Source organism: Daphnia pulicaria, unplaced genomic scaffold, assembly GCF_021234035.1.
Source record: "Daphnia pulicaria isolate SC F1-1A unplaced genomic scaffold, SC_F0-13Bv2 h1tg000242l, whole genome shotgun sequence".
In the NCBI taxonomy this organism is placed as follows: Eukaryota; Metazoa; Arthropoda; class Branchiopoda; order Diplostraca; family Daphniidae; genus Daphnia; species Daphnia pulicaria.
The window spans coordinates 10,001-17,500 of NW_025804912.1; the positions used below are offsets into that span (position 1 = coordinate 10,001).

Genomic DNA, 7,500 nt, shown 5'->3' on the forward strand with positions numbered 1-7,500 from the left:
TTGTCGAAAATGAAAATTGAAAAAATTTTCTAAGTCCGAAAAATTGAAAAATTTTTCTAAGTCCCGACGATGGATAGTGAAGCTATAGGCGGCACTGGGACGAGCAAAGACGGCTGAAAAAGAGAGAAAGAGCGAAAGAAAAAAAGTTGGAAAAAATTTCTAAGTCCTAAAATTTCCAAGACCGGTTTTTGGTGGAGACCGGTCGGCAGTTGAGCGGGCGGCCCGGCCTGAGCTCAGGTGAATGTCCGGCAAAATTTCGGAAATCAACTTTTTCGTACAGTTACTGCCCGGAACATCCACTACTTTCCTATATAGGGAAGAGGTTGTCGAAAATGAAAATTGAAAAAATTTTCTAAGTCCGAAAAATTGAAAAATTTTTCTAAGTCCCGACGATGGATAGTGAAGCTATAGGCGGCACTGGGACGAGCAAAGACGGCTGAAAAAGAGAGAAAGAGCGAAAGAAAAAAAGTTGGAAAAAATTTCTAAGTCCTAAAATTTCCAAGACCGGTTTTTGGTGGTGACCGGTCGGCGGGTGTGATGGTAAGCCCCGCCTGAGCTCTGGTGAAAGCCCGGCAAAATTTCGGAAATCAACTTTTTCGTACAGTTACTGCCCGGAACATCCACTACTTTCCTATATAGGGAAGAGGTTGTCGAGAAAGAAAAAGTTGAAAAATTTTCTAAGTCCTAAAATTTCCAAGACCGGTTTTTGGTGGTGACCGGGCGGCAGTTGAGCGGGCGGCCCGGCCTGAGCTCAGGTGAATGTCCGGCAAAAATTCGGAAATCGACTTTTTCGTACAGTTACTGCCCGGAACATCCACTACTTTCCTATATAGGGAAGAGGTTGTCGAAAAAAAGAAAGTTGAAAAATTTTCTAAGTCCGAAAAATTGAAAAATTTTTCTAAGTCCCGACGACGTGGTAGTGACGTGGTTGGCGGGACTTGGACGTATAAAGGCCGATGAAAAAAAATGGAAATGGAAATGAAAATTTCTCGATTTCCGACGACGGTGTTTGGCAACGACTCTCTCGCCCGGCCACTGGTCGGCGCGAGAGAGGAGTGAGCGAGACCCGTCGATTCGAAAAGAGAAGCCGTCACACCGTCGAGGCGTGGCGGCTCTCAAGTGGGTTGGTCGGGCGTGTCGTGATGACTCGCGACCGTAAAAAATTCCACACTCAAATTCTCCCATTTCCGACGACGGTGTTTGGCAACGACTCTCTCGCCCGGCCTCTGGTCGGCGCGAGAGAGGAGTGAGCGAGACCCGTCGATTCGAAAAAAAGCCGTCACACCGTCGAGGCGTGGCGGCTCTCAAATGGGTTGGTCGGGCGTGTCGTGATGACTTGCGACCGTAAAAAATTCCCACTCGTCGAAAATTTTCTAAGTCCCAACTTTGAAAACGACGGTTCCTGAAAGTCGGCTGGCGGTTGGATGGGGCAATGTCCCCGTCCAATCGCTAAAAATGAGCCGGAAAACGGAGACATTATGCGGCGGAACATTAGTGGTTTTCCTTAGTATAGAAGAGGTCTCGATTCCTAAACTCGGAAAAATTTTCAGAGTCCCAAAAATTTTCGAAGTGTCGAATAGTTTGGTTTCTCGAATTGAAAATTTTTTTCAAATTTGCGACATTACGACAAGCAGCGATTGTAAAGCCCGGTCCAAATTTTTCAAACGAGTCTTACTTCTTGTTAGTCCGCCTGGCCGATACCAAAGAATGGCCGACCGTCGACTATCGGGCGAATAGACGGGTGAAAGAAATAAAGTCGAAGCCGGTGGTTGGATAGATATCGAAGGGAAGGCGAAAGAGGCGAAAAGGAAAGCGCGAAATTTCTTTAGTAGCTTCGACGCAAAAACTTTGGTATCGACGGGGAGCTTTGGGAAATGAAACGAAGACGCAGAATGGGAAGTTGTCCGGTTCGGCGTTAGTTGTAGTTTCATTTCCACCGTAGCTGAGCTCCTTTCCGCCCGCCACTTCACATGATTTTAGTTTCGATTCCGTTCGATCGCGCTTGCACTGTCTTTGTTTTTTTTTCACTGCTTGGATCGCGGCTTTGCTCTAACCAGTTTAGCCCCATGCGATCAAAAAGTCTTAAAAAAAAAAACCGTTGAACGGAGACGAACTCGATGAGCTGTCGGTGTGTGAAATATCATTCCTTCGGTAAAACCGTTTTCGAAATTTCCGATGGTCGGTATATGTAAAAATATATCCGAACCGCGATGTGGACGGGAATTCAAACGCCCGCTTCACCGATTGGTGCGACAGCTGAGAAGCTCGTCACTCGATCCAACGACTCTTGGTCGAAAAGTTCAGAAGAGGTGCGCGCGTCAAACATTTTTTTGGTTTCGGACGTTTCGTTTCTTCGGCACGTGTGGTTTGTCTGTGGCCGTCTGTGAGAGAAATCGGACGCTTGTTCTTTGTTATTTTACCGTAACAAGACAAGACGGGAAAGATTCTTTCTTCCAAACTTACGGCATCATAACCATCAGCGTTTACCGTCAGCGACGATACGGAAGAGAAAAGAAAATGGTGCGCGTCTTTTCACTTTTTGACACCGTATCAAAAAAAATTACCGTTCAGGCGGAAATGTGTGTGTGTGTGTGTGAGCCGAGAGATAAAAAATAAAAAAGCCACCAAACAGAACGCTTTCAAATTATTTCGTGCGGCGTGCGCATATTTCACATTTTGCCGTTTGACGGAAGCTCGTTGTGTGGAACACAGAAGTGGAGATGGACGGAGTTGAAGGGGGGCGAAGACGGCCCGGTCGGACAAAGTCAAGAGATTGAAATATACGAGAGAATTGGGTGGAAGTGATGGCAAATCTATAAAATTCAAAAATCGGATGAGATGCGAGGACCGCAAAATGTGGCGTCGACTCTGACTCTCTTTTACTACGAACTTCCCTTCGACGGAAGATATCGAGAGCTGAGCTGAGCGCCCGCTGAGTATGGCCGGCGTAATTACAAACGAGTTACGGTTGGAGCTATATCGATTGTACGTATCCCGAACGTTCATCGAACAAGCCAGATCAACTCGGCGCCCGGTAAGATGTACGCTCAGTTATGGCCATGACACACGAAGGGAGAATTCAAACGGCTGTGAGTGTACGGCCCGCCCGGAGTTGTGTGTAGGCAGTGACCTCTCAAGAAAAAACGTAAAAAAATTTTTTTTGACAGTCACCGGTCTGCGACAAGTAATCAGTACGAAACTTGGGTGCAATGCAAAAAACATTTTGAGAATCCTTGCTTGACAACAACGAATCTAACACGATAAAAAAACGATCCCCATCGGTGTACCGCTTGCTTTTCTCGCGCTTCGGCGCAGAATCGCTTATTCAGCTGCCCTTGGAATATGTTCGTTTCGTGCATACTTGATCTCGGTCATTCTTCGGTGAACTCTTAAAGAATTGCGCACTTTTATAGGGGTAGTCTGGTTGCTTGTCTCGACTTGAAATGATTTGTTTTTTTCCGCCCATGACTTTCTATACGATGCCTCTATGCTGGCCTCTGACCGCGGTTGTTCCGAGTTTTCTCTTTCTCTTCGAAAGTCTTTGCGGAAAATTCTGCCTCGTGTGACCGTTGAGCGGTGAGGTGTGTGTGTGTGTGTGTGTCGTGCGGGGTGATGCGAGAGTGTGCCTCGGCGGTGGAAAAATAAAAATAAAACTCTGAGCCCACAAAAATTTAAAAGATGTATGCTTGTCAGCTTAGTAAAGCAGGCTTGACTTATGAGCATACAGCACGCCACATATGACCGTCGAAAACCGTAATACGGGAAAAAAAGTTGATGAATATATCAAGACCGGTCGAATGAATCCGATTCACTTTGGGCTCATAGACCGTTGAATGGTCTTTGACTTTGGAAATTGAAATGAAAAAAATCCAACAAACGGATCGGATCGGTGTTTCTCTTCACTGGGACTCGCTGTGACACGCCAGGCGTTGCGATCAAAAATTTTAGTTTCCGAAGAAAAAGAAAAAAAACGAAAAACGTGTTGATTTGGTGTGTGTTTGGTGATGCGTGGGCGAAATAAAAACCCGCAACTCGCCGGATGCATATCAAACAAACATACACGAAATACCTGGTTGATCCTGCCAGTAGCATATGCTTGTCTCAAAGATTAAGCCATGCATGTCTAAGTACAAGCCGCTAGACGGCGAAACCGCGAATGGCTCAATAAATCAGTTATGGTTCCTTAGATCCACTCCATCCTACTTGGATAACTGTGGTAATTCTAGAGCTAATACATGCACTCGAGCCTCGACTGCGGGCTTTCGGGCTCGCAGAAGAGGTGCTTTTATTAGATCAAAACCAGTCGGGGCCGGGCTTTCGGGCTCGCGCACCGTACCAATTTTGGTGACTCTGGATAACTTCACGCCGATCGCACGGCCTTCGCGCCGGCGACGTATCTTTCAAATGTCTGCCTTATCAACTGTCGATGGTAGGTTACGCGCCTACCATGGTTGCAACGGGTAACGGGGAATCGGGGTTCGATTCCGGAGAGGGAGCCTGAGAAACGGCTACCACATCCAAGGAAGGCAGCAGGCGCGCAAATTACCCACTCCCGGCACGGGGAGGTAGTGACGAAAAATAACGATACGGGACTCTTCCGAGGCCCCGTGATTGGAATGAGTACACTTTAAATCCTTTAACGAGGAACCATTGGAGGGCAAGTCTGGTGCCAGCAGCCGCGGTAACTCCAGCTCCAATAGCGTATATTAAAGTTGTTGCGGTTAAAAAGCTCGTAGTCGGATGTCTGTCTTCGGCCGGGCGGCGCCGCTCTGAATCAAGGGTGTTGCGTTTCACGCTCTGGGAGCCCGGGTGTCAAAGCCCGACTCTCTTCACGGTCGGACAACATCGCCGGAGTGGTGGTCGGTGCGTCGTTGTTGTATCTGCGGCCAGAGTTGGAAAGTTCTTTCGGGTTCTTTTTTAAATTTTGGTCGTAGTTGACTCGATTCGCTCCACCCAGTCAATCGTTCGGGGTGCCCTTCACCGGGTGTCTCGGGCGGCCGGCAACGTTTACTTTGAACAAATTAGAGTGCTCAAAGCAGGTGTATCCCAACGCCTGAATATCGCAGCATGGAATGATGGAATAGGACCTCGGTCCGATTTTGCTGGTCTTTTACTTTTGGACCCGAGGTAATGGTCAATAGAGACGGACGGGGGCATTCGTACTGCGGCGACAGAGGTGAAATTCTTGGACCGCCGCAAGACGAACAACAGCGAAGGCATTTGCCAAGAATGTTTTCCTTGATCAAGAACGAAAGTTAGAGGTTCGAAGGCGATCAGATACCGCCCTAGTTCTAACCATAAACGATGCCAACCAGCAATCCGTCGGAGTTACTCCAATGACTCGACGGGCAGCTTCCGGGAAACCAAAGTCTTTGGGTTCCGGGGGAAGTATGGTTGCAAAGCTGAAACTTAAAGGAATTGACGGAAGGGCACCACCAGGAGTGGAGCCTGCGGCTTAATTTGACTCAACACGGGAAACCTCACCAGGCCCGGACACTGGAAGGATTGACAGATTGAGAGCTCTTTCTTGATTCGGTGGGTGGTGGTGCATGGCCGTTCTTAGTTGGTGGAGCGATTTGTCTGGTTAATTCCGATAACGAACGAGACTCTAGCCTGCTAAATAGGTGACGGGTTTTATCAATTGAAACCGAAGGGAGTACGGAGGCGTCGGGATCAGGTGGCGGCGATTCGGGTCTCGGTGGGACTGGTTCCTTTAGTGAGGCAATCTCTCGGCTTGGTTTCGTTGTGCTTTGTTCGTCGGGTGTACGGCCTTCACGGGTTGGTTGCCTGGCGGATGAGGTATGGCGGGGCTTTGTCGGGAATGTCTCGCGGGGGCTGGCTCTATTGTTATTCGGTCGTCGTCATCCCCGGCGATACCTTCTGCTCTCGCGTCCGTCACGCAGTCTTCTTAGAGGGACAAGCGGCGTCCAGCCGCGTGACAGTGAGCAATAACAGGTCTGTGATGCCCTTAGATGTCCTGGGCCGCACGCGCGCTACACTGAAGGAATCAGCGTGTTTCACTCTCCCTGTCCGAAAGGACCGGGTAACCGCTGAACCTCCTTCGTGGTTGGGATTGGGGACTGCAATGATCCCCATGAACCAGGAATCCCTAGTAGGCGCGGGTCACTAGCCCGCGTCGATTACGTCCCTGCCCTTTGTACACACCGCCCGTCGCTACTACCGATTGAATGATTTAGTGAGGCCTTCGGACGGGCTTGTCGGGGTGCCGTCGAGTGGGGAGCAATCTCTGCCCGTGCGGTGCCTACCAACGGCGAGACTGAAAGATGGTCGAACTTGATCCTTTAGAGGAAGTAAAAGTCGTAACAAGGTTTCCGTAGGTGAACCTGCGGAAGGATCATAAACGAACAAGACAAATGTTTTGCGCATATGGCTTTGGTTGAGCACGAAACAACTAAAAGTTGCAAAACAAAAAAAACCCCATCAAAAGTCTTTCGGCGTAAGACATCGTATGAACTATGTGTGGGTTGACGGAAGAAAATCATTTATTTTGAACGGGTATCAGGCGCTCTGATGCGCGGTGGTTTAAAGCGGATTCGCCTTTTCAAATTGATTTTTCTTTCCTCTCGGCTCAAAAAAAAACACAAAGTCTTTCGATTTGGTCTATGGCCGTGAGCAAATTCTTCCTGCTTCGATGGTGAATGTCTCTATAGATTCATTCGACCTTTAGCGGCGCTCACAGTGTTGACGTTAGTAGAGTGAAGAATACGATAGCCCGCCTGGGCCGCGAGTACCGAAGGAACAATAAAGGAGATTTTATAAAGTCTTAGTCCCTAAATCAAACACTTTGAAAAATAAAAACTCGGTGGATGGAGAGTCGGAAAAAAAAAAAAAAAACATCAAGATTTTGAACGGGTATCAGGCGCTCTGATGCGCGGTGGTTTAAAGCGGATACGCCCAATCGAAATTGTTTTTTTTTTGTTTCTCTCTTCGTCTTCGGGATTTTTTGATTCTCGGTGGGGGACGAAAGTGTGAGACTTTACTCTGGACGTTCTTTTCGGGCGTAGATACTCGTGGTTGCGTGCGTGTGCGTCGTATAGACTAACACTCCAAAGCCCGACACTATGCCGTTGAAAACCGAATGTTTTTTAAGCTTGCCCTTCGCCCTCTCGATGAAGTAGGAAGAATTCAAAATCACAATAACACACTAAACCCAAATTCTAGTACGAGTGTTTATCGGAACATTTTCTTTCTGGCTTTCTTTCTCCGCCCTCGCATTCATTTGCTTGGGCGGGTTGGAGAAAAAGAGAGAAGAAAACGAATATGTCGTTTTATATACGACCCTGAACGGTGGATCACTAGGCTCGTGGATCGATGAAGAGCGCAGCAAAGTGCGCTAATCCATGCGAACTGCAGAACACATGGAGCATCGAAATCTTGAACGTAAATGGCGGCCCAGCTTCTCGCTCGGGCCACATCTGACTGAGGGTCGGTCGAATGATGAACGAACAGAGATTTTTTCAGTCTTGGTTTTGCATGTTG

The 7,500-nt window shown here is 48.0% G+C and overlaps 2 non-coding genes across 2 annotated transcripts; both read left to right on the forward strand.

Annotated features, from left to right (window-relative positions):
• The first annotated feature begins 4,066 nt into the window (after positions 1–4,066).
• Positions 4,067–6,361, forward strand: LOC124320049. The gene has a single exon (XR_006913741.1). It is a non-coding gene; the product is annotated as a small subunit ribosomal RNA (ribosomal RNA).
• A 936-nt stretch (positions 6,362–7,297) lies between these two features.
• Positions 7,298–7,450, forward strand: LOC124320048. The gene has a single exon (XR_006913740.1). It is a non-coding gene; the product is annotated as a 5.8S ribosomal RNA (ribosomal RNA).
• The last annotated feature ends 50 nt before the right edge of the window (positions 7,451–7,500 follow it).